General features: G+C 40.5%; 1 protein-coding gene across 5 annotated transcripts in view; it reads left to right on the forward strand.

Annotated features, from left to right (window-relative positions):
* Nucleotides 1–15964, forward strand: part of GALNTL6 (polypeptide N-acetylgalactosaminyltransferase like 6) — an 837664-nt gene that overhangs the window by 2421 nt on the left and 819279 nt on the right. The window lies entirely within an intron of this gene.

Below are 15964 nucleotides of genomic sequence, written 5' to 3' on the forward strand. Positions count from 1 at the left end.
ACAAGAAAGTTGTATAAGGCAAATTAATCTATAGGTTTAAGTTTCTCAGGAGAATACTTGCATGGATAGTTATAGAATCTGACTATGCAATGATCAAGATCTGGCACCAGATTCACACAATGATAAAGATCTGGGACTAGATTCACACTTTGATAACAGACACGATATAGTGGCTATTATCAGGGCTAAACTTGGCCCCTAAAGACTGTAATATTCACTAGGAGCAAACCAAAAATGCAGTCAAAATCAGAATTTCATCTTGCCATCATGTAGTCTTGTGATGGCTCCTAAAAGGAACTACAGCAATGTGTCTATTAAAATTGTACATGTCCAATCAAGTTAAACTGTTATTTGCTGTTCTTCTAGGAACTGCTTTTCTTTTTATTCTACTAGAACCTTAAAGAAGTGACTGCTAGCCTTCTCCTTTCTACTGAGTGTCGTTATGGTCTCGTACAACAATAGATAATGTATACAGAGATCAGGCTGTGCGTTTGATGTCATAATATGCATTTAAATATTTCAAACTTACATTCCCTTCAGTCATCAGTTGTAATTAGCACAGTTGCTAAACCTGTTTTTTCTTAAAATGATTCAGCTCATTAAGTTTATATATTGCTCATAAATCTCAGCAAGACTTTCATTCAATATTTTGATTTGTTATAATGCAATATTTTAATAACTAACTGCTCTTAAATTCCATAATCACTGATTTCTTTTGAATAACACTGCTGTGTTTCAACTGTGTAATCTTCTGAGTGCTATACGGCTTGTGTTTTTCAGTTTAATTTGAACTTTTAGCTTGTTTACCACCTCCACAATCTTGATGAGTTTATTAGACAACATCATGTATTATCTTATATTAATATTCTTAATTTCAAGGGTCATCACCCATATATCACACTCTTTTCACATATTAAATGTATTTAAGTCATCCTATTCAGTTGAACAGTGACATATCACTAACAATCAAATAGATTTGCTATTACTAAAGTTTGCTCTTCATGTTACCATGCTTGTTAAGTATACTTATAGAATGCTCTGAAGACACCTCTTTATAATAATAAGAAACCAGTGTCCTCAGTTTCTCTATTTTAAGGATGTTTTGCCTTTTACAGATTAAGTAGATTGGATCTTAGATTACAGGGACTATAAATGATTTTTTTTTCTAAAGAAAGTCTAAAATATTGATTGGCTATCAGTTTACAAGAAAAATAACTTTTAAAACTCTCCAGTTTCTTCTTCAGCTGGTGATTTAAGTGAGGTAAAATATTCTGGGTGGAATCCACGGTTCAATGACTGACACAAAACACAAACAGTTACTATTTTCTAAAGAATCATGGCTAGAAATGTTACATTTTCTATTTTTAAAGATTACAGTCTAAGTAGAGCAACATGCATAAGCAAAAACAAAACAAACAACCTCCACCCCAAACAAACACTGCAAGGATAAACTCTCATTCTGAGAGATCAGCTGGAATGTGCGAAGAGCTAATGAGTCTTACTAATAAGATTTTAGCAACTTTGAAATGGAGTAAGTTTTATTCCAATGATAATTGAACAGCCATGTGACTGCATGAAGAACTAATGGTAACAACAAACAAACCTGGCAATGAAACTTTCAGCCCTGACTTCAACTTTATAAAAGTTCTGGATCTGTCCAAAACTATCTGGATCTTCAATTGCCTCCAATCCAATATAATTGTGAAAAGTGAGGTTCATTGCTGAAGATGTCATAGCAAATGAGAACAGCAGGTTGAGGTGAGTAATGTTACTTCTGTATATTTAATAGATCAACTCGACATCATGATTTAACGTGTGCTATATTTTAGACAAAAATATACAAAAGGAACAAAGGGTTCAATTAGTTTTGAACCCCCCCCCCCCCAAAAAAGATATATCGTAAAAAGATTGTAATGTAATCTGAGGGGAGAGTAGCCGTAAAACAATGTCAACATTCTGTTGAACCATTTTTCTGTTAATTATACATAGAGAATAACTGTTTAGGTATGAAACTATATTTCTTACAGACTTTACATTTGCATTCTAAACTGATAAATGATTAGTATGAATACTGCAAGTTAATAATTTTAAGCCTAATTAAGTAGGATATTGAATATTTAGTTGTGATGTAAGAGAAAACATGTATAATTTGAAAAATTAGACTGTTACTATACAACACAGATATGATTGGGAAGAGGGGGAAAGAAGTGGGAATTATGTCCTTAAAATAATAAGCTATCAATTGACTGAATCAGGAGTGACTCTTGTGGTTATGAATAAAACATGTGTTAGGCCATTTTTAAAGTATATTTGGACATTGTTACTACTAGTTACAGAGTTGATATCTTAGTTTGTCAAAATTAGGCTAATATTATGTGGCATAAACATCAGTTGTACTTCTTTCAAGAGTAAGATATAGTTTTATGGCATTTTAACTTGATATGTTGCACAAAATTTGCCAGTGAATGTTTAAAGCAGACACATTCCAAAATCACTTCTTATTGAAGGTTCTCTTAATCATTATTACCCTGTGAATCTGCTAGTTACATTATAAGGTGCAAGGAATGATAGTGGGCTGACAGAAGCACTGACATTATGACAACAGCAGGCAACAAAGCTGCTCAAAATGGGCCACATGGTTAAATGAGGTGTCTGTTTCTCTCATTATATAAGACGCCTACTGTATGTTATGGTTGAATGTGGGAAAAAATCTTTGCTATTTATATACCTGCACTCTTAGAGTACATTAAAGTGAAATGCTTTTTTTGATAGTTCCTATTATTATTATTATTATTTCAGTGGGCCATTCCCAAACTTAATCAGCTCATGTTGTGGCAGTCTTGCACAGCTATTGCTGACATTAGAGCTCTTTCTTATGAGAGAGAATTTCACTGAAAATATGTTTCTGGCAACACTGATTCAGAGTATATAATTATTCTAGTTATTGTGAGTTAATTTTATATGCAGTTCTAATCCTGTGAGTGTTTCATACAATTGTATTACCCTGGTCTCTTGTATTTTTTTTTTTTTGAAGTGATTACTTACATTTTTGGTAGCTTTATCACTTAGCTGACAAACACAAATGGATCTATTATCTTCAAGTACTTAACCAGAGAGTGCAAAGGCATAGTGACACTGACTGAGGGCTCTAAAATGTCAGGAAAGAATATTAACCTTCCCACAAAAAAACTTAACAATTAAATGATATTTAAGAAACCCTAAAATATACATCTCAAAAATAAAATTCAGTTTCTCTTTTACTCTCTAGAGCTCAGTCTACCTTTTTATACCTTGGAAACAAAATAAATGCAGAAAGAATAAGTTTTCTCTCTCTTCTTTTTTAATGGTTATGTTAAAGAATTAACACACAATGGTGCATTTGGGCTCTGTGTACTGCTTTTACATAACTCATTCATTCTGTTTTCTTGTTTGTCACCAAAATATTCATGTACATTATTTAAAGTGCCTTGTTTTATCATTTCTTGTTACCTGCCTAAGGAAAGGAACCTAGAAAGTAAATAATTTTGATTCACTTTTTTAATTTCACTTTCCATTTCCTCTTATTGGAGTGCTGGTTGTTGTTTACTCCAGTAGCCACTATGTTATAGTGCTAATGCCAAACTACTTAATTTGGCTGGTATATTTGTTGCACAGTTTTATGCACTTCTAATAAAGTTTTATCCGTGTTTATTCTATGCAACTATTACATATATAAAAATAATTCCACAAGCTAGAATTTCCTATTATGCATTTCATGGTCAAGGTGTCCCCAAATAGGTAGATTATTGAAAATTGCTGTGGGTTTCTTTTATTTGAGGGATAGTTGGTGTGGAGAATGGTAACATGGAGAAGTAAACCCCCCACCTTCAAATGATGGTCTTTGTATATTCCATTGTGCATGCATGTGTGCTCTATGAGCTTGAGGCTGGAAGGTTTTTGTTAGTAATGTCTGTTAGAAATGCATGCTCCCTACTGTTCTGAACCAAAGGGGTAAGGGGCAATGCAGACCAACTGACTCTTCAGTTTCCATCTAGTGCCTAGGTCTGAGACTCAGGGCTGGCCCACAATGTTTTGGCACCTGAGGTGGGGAGTTGAACCCATTGGGGGAGGAATAGCTCAGTGGTTTGACCATTGGCCAACTAAACCCACGGTTGTGAGTTCAGTCTTTGCTGAGGCCATTTAGGGATTTGGGGCAAAAATTTGTCAGGGATGGTACTTGGTCCTGCTGTGAAGGCAGAGGACTGGACTCGATGACCTCAAGGTCCCTTCCAGTTCTAGGAGATAGGTAATCTCCATTAATTTATTTATTTTTATTTAGTTCTCAAGGTTTTTCAAGGAAGTCCAACCTAATATGGAGGATTTGTTTGTAAAGGGAACTTTTGTTCAGTGGAAGACAACTAATTTGTTATACTTACTGAAAAAGTCAAGGACAACTCACTAGCCTTCAGCACAAAGAAGGAAATACCAGATGCCATAACCATATAAGCAATGATTGGCACCTCAACCCTTTAATGACAAAGTGATAGTAAACTACAAGAGAAATGACAGAGGTTCAGTAGTGTGAGTGCATTTCCCTTCTTGCTTCCATCTCCAATCTGGCACTAAGAAACACTTTTGGACTTCTCAGAGATGTGAACCACTCCAGGTACAGTGTCCATTTACCTAAATGTGATGAAGTTTCAGAGGGGTAACTGAGTTAATCTGTAACAAGAAAATCTTCAAAAACAACAAATAGTCTGGTTGCACTGTAAAGACTAACAAACACGTAGAGAGTATCATGAGCTTTCATGGGCACAGCCCTCTTCTTCAGATGACCGGAGTGTTGGAAGTCAAGGATCAAGAAATGTGATGGATCACAAACCTGGATCTTTTCTTCTAAGTTTGGTAAATAACAGTCACATGTGATCTTCACAATTTATTCTGACTATACAGGTTGGACCTCCCTGTTCTGGCATCATCATGACCTGACCAATCCCAAACAAGAGAATTTGTCAGACCAGAAGCGGTCTTTTGCCACCAGTCCCCAAATCCATCACCCATTGCTGGCAGGCTGCCCCAGCAGGCAGCTCTGCTTCACTCTGCTCCTCAATGTGGCTGGGCTGTTTGCCCGGTTACTTCTGGCTCCCTGGGTGGCACAGGCTCTGGCTGTTGCTGCAGGGCTCTGGTCCGTCACTGCCAGGGTTATCCCCAGAGCTGGAGCTCCAAACCCTGCCTGCACAGCCCTGGCACTATGAAGCCAGGGAAAGCTGCAGGGTTCCGACCCCTGCCCTGTGCAGCCCGAGCCCTGAGCCTGCACTGCTGGGGGAAGCTGCTGGGCTCTAGCTCTGGCCCCATGCTCCTGGGGGTTGCTCTGGGTGCCCTGGCCTCAGCCCCACAATCCTGGGGGCTGCTGTGGGACTCTGGTCCTAGTCCCATGCTGTTCCCAGTCGGGCTGCTGACCCTGATGCCCAGCCCGGTCGGCCCTACTGCCCTTAGGCTCCCAGGCTTCTGGTCCAGGAGCATTCATGGTCCTGCTAGACCAGGGATGTTGCCAGACCAGAGAGTGCCAGATTTTGGAGGTACAACCTGAACTATAGAGTTCCTTTTCCTCTTCCCTTTTCAGTGACTCCTCCTGTAAAAGGATGCTCAGTCAAGAAGTGGATACTCTTCTTCTTCTGTGAACAAGAGAGGCAGTAGTGCTGTTAAACAGGGGAAACGAGTTTTTCACTCAAAATATTTCATCATCCCCAGGATGATCACTTTAGCTTCAGTAGTTCCTGTACTGAACAAATTCTACTGATTCACAACTCTCAATTTGAAGAATGTTTACTTCTATGTAGACATCCATTCCTCCCACAGAGGATTCCTAAGGTTCACCATACATTCAAACTATTAGCAATATAGGGGCTTCACGTAAGCCTTGCAATTATGCTATGGATATTTACTAAAGTACTGTCAGTCGTAATAACAAATTTCTAATGACTGATTACTGAGGAGCAATCTCATCAGGAGGAATAACAGTAACCCCAGCTTTGGTCAGTCTTCTGAGTGCACTGGAAATCTGCATAGTGTTCTGCATACAAAAGTTCATTTTAGATTATAGGCAAATTGTGGAGTTTATTGTGCCAACATTGGACTCTATCAATGTCAATGCACACCTCACTCAATGCAGATTCCAAACTATAAACAACTTGACTTAAGCTGAGCCATAGAGAGCAATCCACTCAGACTTTAGTTTCTTAGGTCACATGCCTTCTTGCACCCGAGTGACACTTTTCATGGGTTTTTGCACTTGTTGCCACCAGGATTGGCTTTGAACATTATATGTGCTGAGCAGATGCAGTGTGAACAAGCTAGCATTGATTTCCATACACATTGCAAGCTTCTGTATTCTGTGGGAAAACAAGGGCCACTGCCTCAGAAGTCATTATTTGAAGATGCCTCCTTTTGCTGTATGTTGATCTAGAGAGGCACTCCATCCTAAGGGACATGGACTTCCCAGGAGTCCCAGGTGTACATAAACCTATAATTATGTACAGTGTGTAAAGTCTGTATTTGCTACCATTCATACAGACATTGCTACAATATTCTACATCAACTAATAAGGGGGAGTGAAATCCATATTTCTGTGTACAGAAGCTGTTAATCTTTGGAACCTGTATATTTGCTGTTAGATCACTTGGCTGACAGTGTAATTCTGAGGGATACACAATGCACTTAGCAGATAGTTTTCCAAGGACCATGAATGGGAACTACATGATTCCATAGTATGGACATCTATTCCCAATTGGGATGAGGAACTTTCCGTCCTAGGGATCTGTCTGCATTTTGAGATGACTGAAAATGCATGATCTACTATTCCAGAGGAGCTAAGAGTCAGGGAGATTCATTCCTAGCCCATTGATTGGGACAGTTGATGTATGCTTTCCCGCCTATTCCTCTTTTACCTTGGATTCTGAGGAAGATCAAACTAGAAGGAGTGTTGATCACTCTGGTTGCTCCCAGGTAGCCAAGATCTTTCTGCTTGCCCAATATTTTCAAATGTCACCATGTACGTACATTGGTATCCAATCCTTCCTGCACTTATTCACTTAGGACAAGTAAGGTCACATGTTTCAATAGGCAGCAGGTTCAAAACAAACAAAAGGAAGTTTTTCTTCACTTAACGCACAGTCAATCTGTGGAACTCCTTGTCAGAGGATGCAGTGAAGGCTAGAACTTTAACAGGGTTCAGAAAAGAGCTAGATAGATTCATGGTGGTTAGGTCCACCAATGCTATTAGCCAGGATGGGTCAGAATGGTATCCCCAAGTCTCTGTTTCTCTGGAGGAATCACATGATGATTACCTGTTGTGATCCCTCCCTCTGGGGCATCTGGTATAGGCCACTGTCAGTTGACAGGATACTGGGCTAGATGGACCTTTGGTCTGCAGGAGTATGGCCATTCTTATGTTCAGTCAACCTGACAGGATTGACGTCCCTCCACCTGATAGGCTGGGCATTTAGATCAGTGTTGAATATAAAAAGGGCATATTCACAAATGGTTGAGGTTATTTTTAATTATAATGGGAAGGAGTCCACTAAAAAGTGCTTGTGATGTGGCGACTGGCCTAACAAGGGCTGTGGAGGCAACAGCTGTGGCATATAGCAGCCAATTAGGACCCAGCTGGTGCTGTATAAATAAGGGCTCTTGGAGTGGAGGAGTGCACACTCTTACTCCAGCTGTGGAGTGGGAGGGACCTGGCTGACAGGGAAGCTACAGAGGCTTCCTGAGACAGAGTAGTACTAGGGAACTCTGGCTGGACCCCTCTCCCAGGCTCCAGGGGCTGAGACCAAACCTGAGGGTAGTAGGGCTGCAGAAAACAGCAAGTCTACCCCTTGACAATTGTGAGTAGCCATTTCAGGCTGCAGTTTGCCCCTGAGGCAGGGGCTAGATTATGACTTCAGTAGGTCACTGTGGCAGGATCAGTATAGAGGGCTAGGGTTCTCTAGGAGGGGAACCCCAGAATGCAGGGCATTGCAGTAGATTAATACTGGGAGGAAAAGGCATCATGGACAGGAAAGGAGATAGGGTCTGAACTAGTCCAGGAGAGCAGTAATTGAAGATAAGACACAGGCCAGCAGAGGGCACTTGTAGGTGGTAGAGCTGATTCCCAAGGAGTCTAGGAAGAGGCACTCTGGTGGTAAGTCATGGCCCTATTATAGTGCTACCTAGAGAAGTGGAAAGGTTCTGTCCGGTGTCAATATTATTGGATGACTCTGACATCCCCATCTTGTTAGAATATGTAGATATAGACTTTTTGTTATCTCCTTTCTTTCAAGATTTCAGATCTGGGTATACATAACAGTTTAGAGAAAGGCAGCTTTTTTGTCTGCCCTTCTCTAATTTTATAATTACTCCATCTTCACACATCTGTACAATTTCTGAAATGTCTGGCCAGAGACTTTCCCTCCTATTATGAACACTACTCTATCATGGGTCTTCGGTCTGGTCCTCCATTCAAACCTTTAATCAGGCTTCCATTCTAACCTTTAGTCTTGCATTCTTTGACCCACCTATCTATGAAATGGTCACCCTCACTTCAGCTAGACAGGAAGATGAGTTGATTCATTTAGCTTTGGCAGCCTACCTACAGAGGACAATTTCCTAAATGATTTTGTGTAGACTCTCATCTAGAGCTCAAGTTGCTTTTGTAATTCTCCTTTTGAGGCACATTCTGGGGTCCTTCCCTCCCAGGGAGCCCTAGCCCCCTATACTGATCCTGCCACAGTGACCCACTGCAGTCATAATCTAGACCCTGCCTCAGGGGCAACTGTAGTCTGAAATGGCCACTCACAATTGCCAAGGGGTAGACTTGTGTTTTCTGCAGCCCTACTATCCTCAGGCTTTGTCTCAGCCACTGGAGCCTGGGAGTGGGGTCCAGCCATCTTATTGACATCCTCTTATTGAAATCTGTAAAGCAGCAAAATGGCACTAGGTCTATACCTTCATGAGACATTATACCTAGGTGCAAGTTTCTGCTGCTGCTGCTTCTTTTGACATGGAAGCTCTCCAGTCACCGATACCATAGAGGTCCTTATATTCTTTCTTTAATTAACTGTTAGTTTCTTAGCCATGGTCTACACTAGGACTTTATTTCAAAGTAACCCCCTCAGGTCAACTTTATAAGTGGAGTGTCCACACCAGCAAGTCTGTTACTTCAAAATAATGGACCACATATTTAGAAATTTGTATTCCTGTTTTCCTTGGGGAACAATGCTAATTTCAAAATAGTTATTTCCAAATAGCATTAGTGTGCATGCTCTGATGCCACTATTTTGAAATAATTACCCTTCAGAGGGTACGTCTAGACTACGCGCCTTTTTCAAAATGATTTTATGTAGACTAGACTACAACCAGTACTTTCGAAAAAACAAGCTGCTTTTTCAAAAGAGAGTACCCAGGCAGTCTGGATGCTCTTTCAAAAAAGCACAGTTTGCATTACATAGTGCCTTTTTTCAAAAGAGCACTTTCGAAAAAGGCATTATGCCTTGTAAAATGAGGTTTTCCGTGGTCGAAAAAACTGCTGCATTATTTCGATTTACTTTCAAAAGAATGTGGCAGCAGTCTAGATGCAGGGGGATTTTTTTAGAAAATAAGGCCACTTAAAAAAAACACACCCCGTAGTCTAGACACACCCAGAGTAATTTGAACTATTTACTTCCCAGTGCTTCCTTGGTGTCTAAGTCGAGGTAGTGCATCGACATTAACAGAGCCTGCCTTGGACTAATTTTGAGGCTTCCCTATACAAGAGACATGCATTTTGATTTTATAAAATTGGAAGTTAAGTCAAATCTAGTTATTTTGAAATAATTTTCTAGTATAGACCTGCCCTTACAGTGGAACACAGAGGGGCTATCATTTAGTGGGGAGAAGTTATTTTCCTCATGAAATAACTGACGTCCTTCAATATGTGTGGTCCCTCTGTGCGTTCCACTACCTATCCCCATCCTCCCTGTTTTGGATCCTTTACTTAAGATTCATGGTAGAGAAGAAACCAGAGACATAGTTGATTTGCACCTTGCAATATGTCGTCTGTTCTGGCACAAAGATGAGAAGGGCACTGGCCTGGGCCAACAGACACAATTAGCACAAATAGGGGGCCAAAATAGAATGCAGATAGGAACCACATGTCTCAAAGAACTCAAATTTCTGTTCAAGTAAAGTAACTTCTCTTTATTCTTATTTTCTTGAAGCTTCCTCTGTCACCCCTATTCTATTGGTTTAAATCATCCTCTCACCTTCAGATCTCTCACCTTTTCATTGCTCATATCTCCTTTTCATCTAGTGACTTGGTTTTTTTCAATATCTTGCATCATTCCCCTTCTGTTATTTGTATGCCCTTCTCAGTATTCTTCTTTTCTTTCACCTTCCTAATTTTCTGTTTGGCTACCCACATTGTAGAGTTTTCCTATGGGAAAAAGCATTTCAACATTTTTCTTTTCTGGAGATCGTATCTGTCTGTGTTCCACAATGTTCTGCTGTGCACAGGAGCAGATGAGATCAGAGGTGACTGAATACTTGAGTTAGCTGCTTTGGTTAATTTAAAAAAGCTCCATATTTACTATCAGTTCACTAGTGAGTAAAGCAAGCAAGGAAGGTAGTCTAGCAAGGATCATTAAAGAAGTCAGCTACTTCTCCCAGCTCCTGCTCTTAGCTCTATCACCAACATGGCATCTCTCTCAACCTATTGTCTTGTGCAAACTTACATTGGTTGAAGTCAACTGGTTCAAACTCCTATGTGGACATACCTGTGCTGATTTCAAATTAGTTATGTCAGTTTAGCTTGAGCAGGCTGAATTTGTATGTCTGTCTATGTTATTTACATGACACATATCACCATAGTATCTGAGCACATCACAATCACTTCGGGTATTTATGCCCACAACACCTCTGGGAAGCAGAGAAATACAACTGTCCCAACTCAGAGATGGACAACTGAGGCACAGACTAATTGACTCACCTAAGGGCACACATAAAATCTGTTTCAGAGCAAAGAAATGAGTCAGAGTCTCTAAAGACCAACACAAACAGCTTTCCTTTCTAGTGCATCCTTTCTCTCTAAGAACCAAGGTATAAACAATGTAGGAATACTCATACACATCGTTATCATTTTAAGTTTACAACTTTGTGTGTCAATGGGTCTGCTTACCCTTCCCCTAGTCATTTTTTAATCCCAACATCATTTTGTAAAGATCCAGATAAGAAAACAACTCTTCAGTGGCTGTGTAGGCAAGTATGACAGCTGTTATGTCAGCAAGAGCCAGGGAAAATAGAAACCTACAGGGAATTTGGAGAAATGTGAGAGGATTTTTTTACACAAACTTGTAGAAAAATGACTGAGGATTTCCCCAAATGTCCAGAATGTTTGCAGTAAATCTATTTTCTATTGTGGTTGGATTTGTTGTTTTTATTCTAGTACCAGATTCTATTGTTAAACCACAAGGAAAATCACAAAAAAAAGGAATACGTTTTACTCAGTTTCTACAAAGTATTCCTGTCTGCACTGCAGGGAACCAGCAAGTTGAGTGAAAACATCAAGTTGCATCCTTCTTTCTCTAAGTGGTCTGTGGATCCGCTATGAGAAACCTGTTAACTGGCCATGCTGGTTTGTTTATTTAGCAGCTCCGCTACCACAAAGCCTTGCAGCTCCCATTGGCTCCTGTTCACTGTTTGAAGCCAAGGAGAGCTGCAGGAAGCATTGCTCGGGCCCACACCGCTTCCTGTGGCTCCCCTGGGCTGCAAACAGTGAATGGAAGCCAATGGGAGCTGTGAGGCTCTGTGGCTGCAGAGCAAACAGTTTGAGCAGGTTTTTCAGTGTGTATCCGCAGACCACTTTCAGAAATACTGCTTTATGCCTTATATTTTATGGCCATGGCAAACATCTCAATTCAAAGAGCCATCTGATAGTCTTTTTATTACGGGTATAGTGGAAGCTGGATAGCACATTCCACTACTACTTGGCAGTTCAGTTTCTCCATCTGCTGACCTGTAAGGGGCTTGATAAAGAATAGAGTCACTTGTGATGATCCTGTGGCCTCATAAGGGAAGTGTTACTTGATTGTTAATGAAGTAATAGTTTTCCCTCTACACATGAGAGAGAATATTCAGCTATTTGCATATTTTTAATGTTAAGACTTTCTCATGTGCAACATCCTTCAAAATTATTATTTATTTTAACATCAAAGCACCTAAGGCCACCAGTCATTATGCTAGGCACTGTACAAATACAGAACACAAAGACAAAACCTGCCCTAAAGCGCGTACAGTTTAGTACAAGACAAGAAAGAAAAGGTGGAGACAGATGGGAAAATATAAGGAAACACGGAGCCAATATTAGGCAACATGATAAGCTAGGATCTCAGTATACCAGTGGCTTATCTTCTGTCAGGGTTTTGCAGGCATCATGGCAAAGAAGAGTTTTGAACCAGGATAATGAGGTAATTTTGCCAATGTTTATGGAGATATGCTTGTTGGCCTGAGAGGTATCATGGAAGAAAACGCAAAGGTGGTACTTTGATAATTTAACAAATGGATGGTGGAAGTTTGCATTATAGGCTGATTGGAGGCACAGAGTCAGTATGTTGATAGTGAGTGAGAGAAAGAGAGAAAGTTAATGTAGATAAACCTAAGGTTTATAAATGCAGATCCATTGACTCCTAGCCTGTCTGGCAATCACACTGAAGAATTTAGTTGGTATAAAGTGCTGCTGGTATTTGCAGTGTGAATATGTAATTTAAAAGTGCAGCTGAAGGAGTAAAGCATGCTATATCTGCTTTTTCATGCCTGTATATCTTGGTATGGCCTTAAAAAGTGTCATTTTAAAATGATAGACCTCTTATTACTTTTTGGCAACTACGAGTATTTTATGTTGAGCTCAGTATATTGGAGGAAGCCCTCCTGTGGCTAATTTGATACCTATCTATTTGCAGGGATGTTACCCAGAAGGGTATAATTTTGAAGATAAAATAACTATTTTCTATATCTACACGTCAGTTTAATTTACATTTTATGTATGTCTATTAACCAGCTCATGTTAACATTTTCCCCTGCCTATTTTAGATTAATGAATATTTGACATGTCTAGGAAAAATTCTAAAATAATCCAACACATTTCCCATGTGAAGAATCTAAGGTACTGATTGTGCACTAAACACAGAGCAGGTGGACCCCTGCACCCATGCAGAAATCCACTGAAGTCAGTGAGCAGTTGTGAGCTCAGGGGGCACAGTGCAGAATGGAGACACAAGTGAGAAAAAAAGAACAGTTCATCTCATCCCTCTCCCATACCTCAGCTGTGTAAAAAATGTCAAAAAGCTGCTATATCATGGCCCTGATCCAGCAAAACACTTAAGCATGTATTGACTTCAGTGATCATAAAGTTAAGCACACGTTTAAATGCTTTGCAGGATTGGGGCCTAGGAGAGGGGCAAGTTTGAATGGTCACATTAAACAGGGTAAAACATACTGCAAAACATGTGAATTCAAAGGTTGATAATTTAATCCCAAAGAAATTCAGGAAATTCTCAATTAAGATTCCCACATGTCCCTTAACTCACCCTGAGCCAGTCAGATGGAGAAGGTTAGGATGACGAAAATAATCTACACCATGAATCTTTGCCCTTCCCTCAAAATTAATGGAAAGCTTTTGGTGTGGGGGAAGGAGGGGTTAGGTCCAGTCCAGTAAACTCTTTCCCTTGTCTTGGGTTGACATGATCTCAACCTGTTGTATCAGCTCCCATCTGAAAATGTTTTAATAGTGATACATCAGAGTACATAGTATACTGGAAAACCCAAGTTTCTTAGGATTTATGCCTTGCTAGACATATTGTACTGGACCTTATGCTGCCATTTTTCCAGAGAAGGTTTTGCTGCTGGGAGATGGACTGTGGAACCTTCATCAAAAAGGTCCTTTCTCTTCTGAAGAAATATGTTCAGTTTGTCAAGCATTACTCTTAGGGTGCGTCTAGACTGGCAAGATTTTGCGCAAAAGCGGACTTGCCAGCTGTCTACACTGGCCGCTTGAATTTGCGCAAGAGCACTGACTTTGTAATGTACAAAATCAGTGCTTCTTGCGCAAATACTTTCACGCTCCCGCTCGGGAAAAAGCCCTCTTGCACAAGAATACTTGCGCAAGAGGGCCAGTGTAGACAGAGAAAAACTGTTTTGCGCAAAAAAGCCCCGATGGCTAAAATGGCGATTGGGGCTTTCTTGTGCAAAATCACGTTGAGACTGGCCATGGATGCTTTTGTGCAAAAGCACTTTTTGCGCAAAAGCATCCATGCCAATCTAGATGCGCTTTTGCAGAAATACTTTTAACGGAAAAACTTTTCCATTAATAGTATTTCCGCAAAATCATGCCAGTCTAGACATAGCCTTAGAGTAGTATTTGGAGGGGAGGAGACAGCTTGCTCAAGAGATGTAGCTGTACCACACTAGAGGGGGGTAGGAGACAAACTTAGTATAGGCGTGCATTTAACTGAGAATTGTCTGTCTTTTTGATTCATAAATTCCCTAAAATGACATCAGCAGATCTTGAACTGAGTTTTTCTTACCCTTATTAAAAATGCTAAATTAATGGATTAGATAGGAGCCTCCAAATGTACTCCTTCTGGTTGTCCAACCTCTGACCTGACTACCTAATTTCTCCATGGACAAATATCCAACTTAACATTTATATTACCTGCCTCACCTTGTACAATTGCACTGTTTGAAAATGAAGTATAAAAATAATTGTACAAACTGGTTCTATATGAAATATTTATATTTTGTAATGCCTTTCCTACTGAAAGATTCCAAATGAACTATAAACTTGAACTAATACACCAAATATATGGACCCTGATTCCCCACTCAGTCCAAGAATTGGTGGTAATTCCCTGATAGTTATATGGTTCCAGTGCAAGTTATGGCTATACATGGTGATCCCTAACTTTCAATGTTTTTACACTGTTCACATCACTGTAACATCTTAATTTCCACTAGATGGTGTGACTAATATCTGTGTGTGTGTGTGTGTGGGGGGGGGGGGGGTTAATTTGTAACAAAAGAGGTGCCAGAGCTTCAGACTACATGGCCAGAGAGGATTGACTGCTGGCTGGATACCCCACTCTTAAAGCAGTGCCTCGGCCAGCAGTAGCACAGAAGTAAGGGTGGTGTGGGATGGTACATTGTCATCCTTCTGTGCTACTGCTGATGGCAACACTGCCTTGATAGCTGGTGACCAGAGAGTGGCAGCTGCTGGCCAGAAGTGCCAGATCTTTGAACTGCCAAACCTAGAGATGCCTGGATTCAGCCCCAGCAAGCCATGGCAAATTTAAGCTCAGGAGAGTGGGGGTGAGGGGTGTGTGTGTTTGCGCACTGCTATTTTGTGTTCATATTAAAGAAGGCAAGCTCAGAGCACATCATACAATTAGAAGGTTGTTATGGCCTTTAGTTTTGTGGAAAATTCATTCTACAGTCTGAGAATGACCCCTCCAGAAAGCACTGTCTGGCACAAAAGAGCTTTGTCCTTTGCACAGTTCTTCCATCATCCCCTGAAACTCTCTCAGGGTATGTCTACACTACCCCGCTAGTTTGAACTAGCGCGGGTAATGTAGTCATCCGCAGTTGCAAATGAAGCCCGGGATTTGAATTTCCTGGGCTTCATTTGCATGAAGCCGGCCGGCGCCATTTTTAAATGCCGGCTAGTTCGAACCCCGTGCCGCGTGGGATTCCACGAGGAGTACAGCTAGTTCGGATTAGAAGCCTAATCCGAACTAGCTACTCCGTGCCGCGTGTAGCCGCGCAGCACGGGGTTCGAACTAGCCGGCATTTAAAAATGGCGCCGGCCGGCTTCATGCAAATGAAGCCCGGGAAATTCAAATCCCGGGCTTCATTTGCAGTTGCGGATGACTACATTACCCCTCCTAGTTCAAACTAGGAGGGTAATGTAGACATACCCTAGG

The sequence above is a fragment of the Pelodiscus sinensis genome, chromosome 5 (assembly GCF_049634645.1).
Source record: "Pelodiscus sinensis isolate JC-2024 chromosome 5, ASM4963464v1, whole genome shotgun sequence".
Lineage (NCBI taxonomy): Eukaryota > Metazoa > Chordata > Testudines > Trionychidae > Pelodiscus > Pelodiscus sinensis.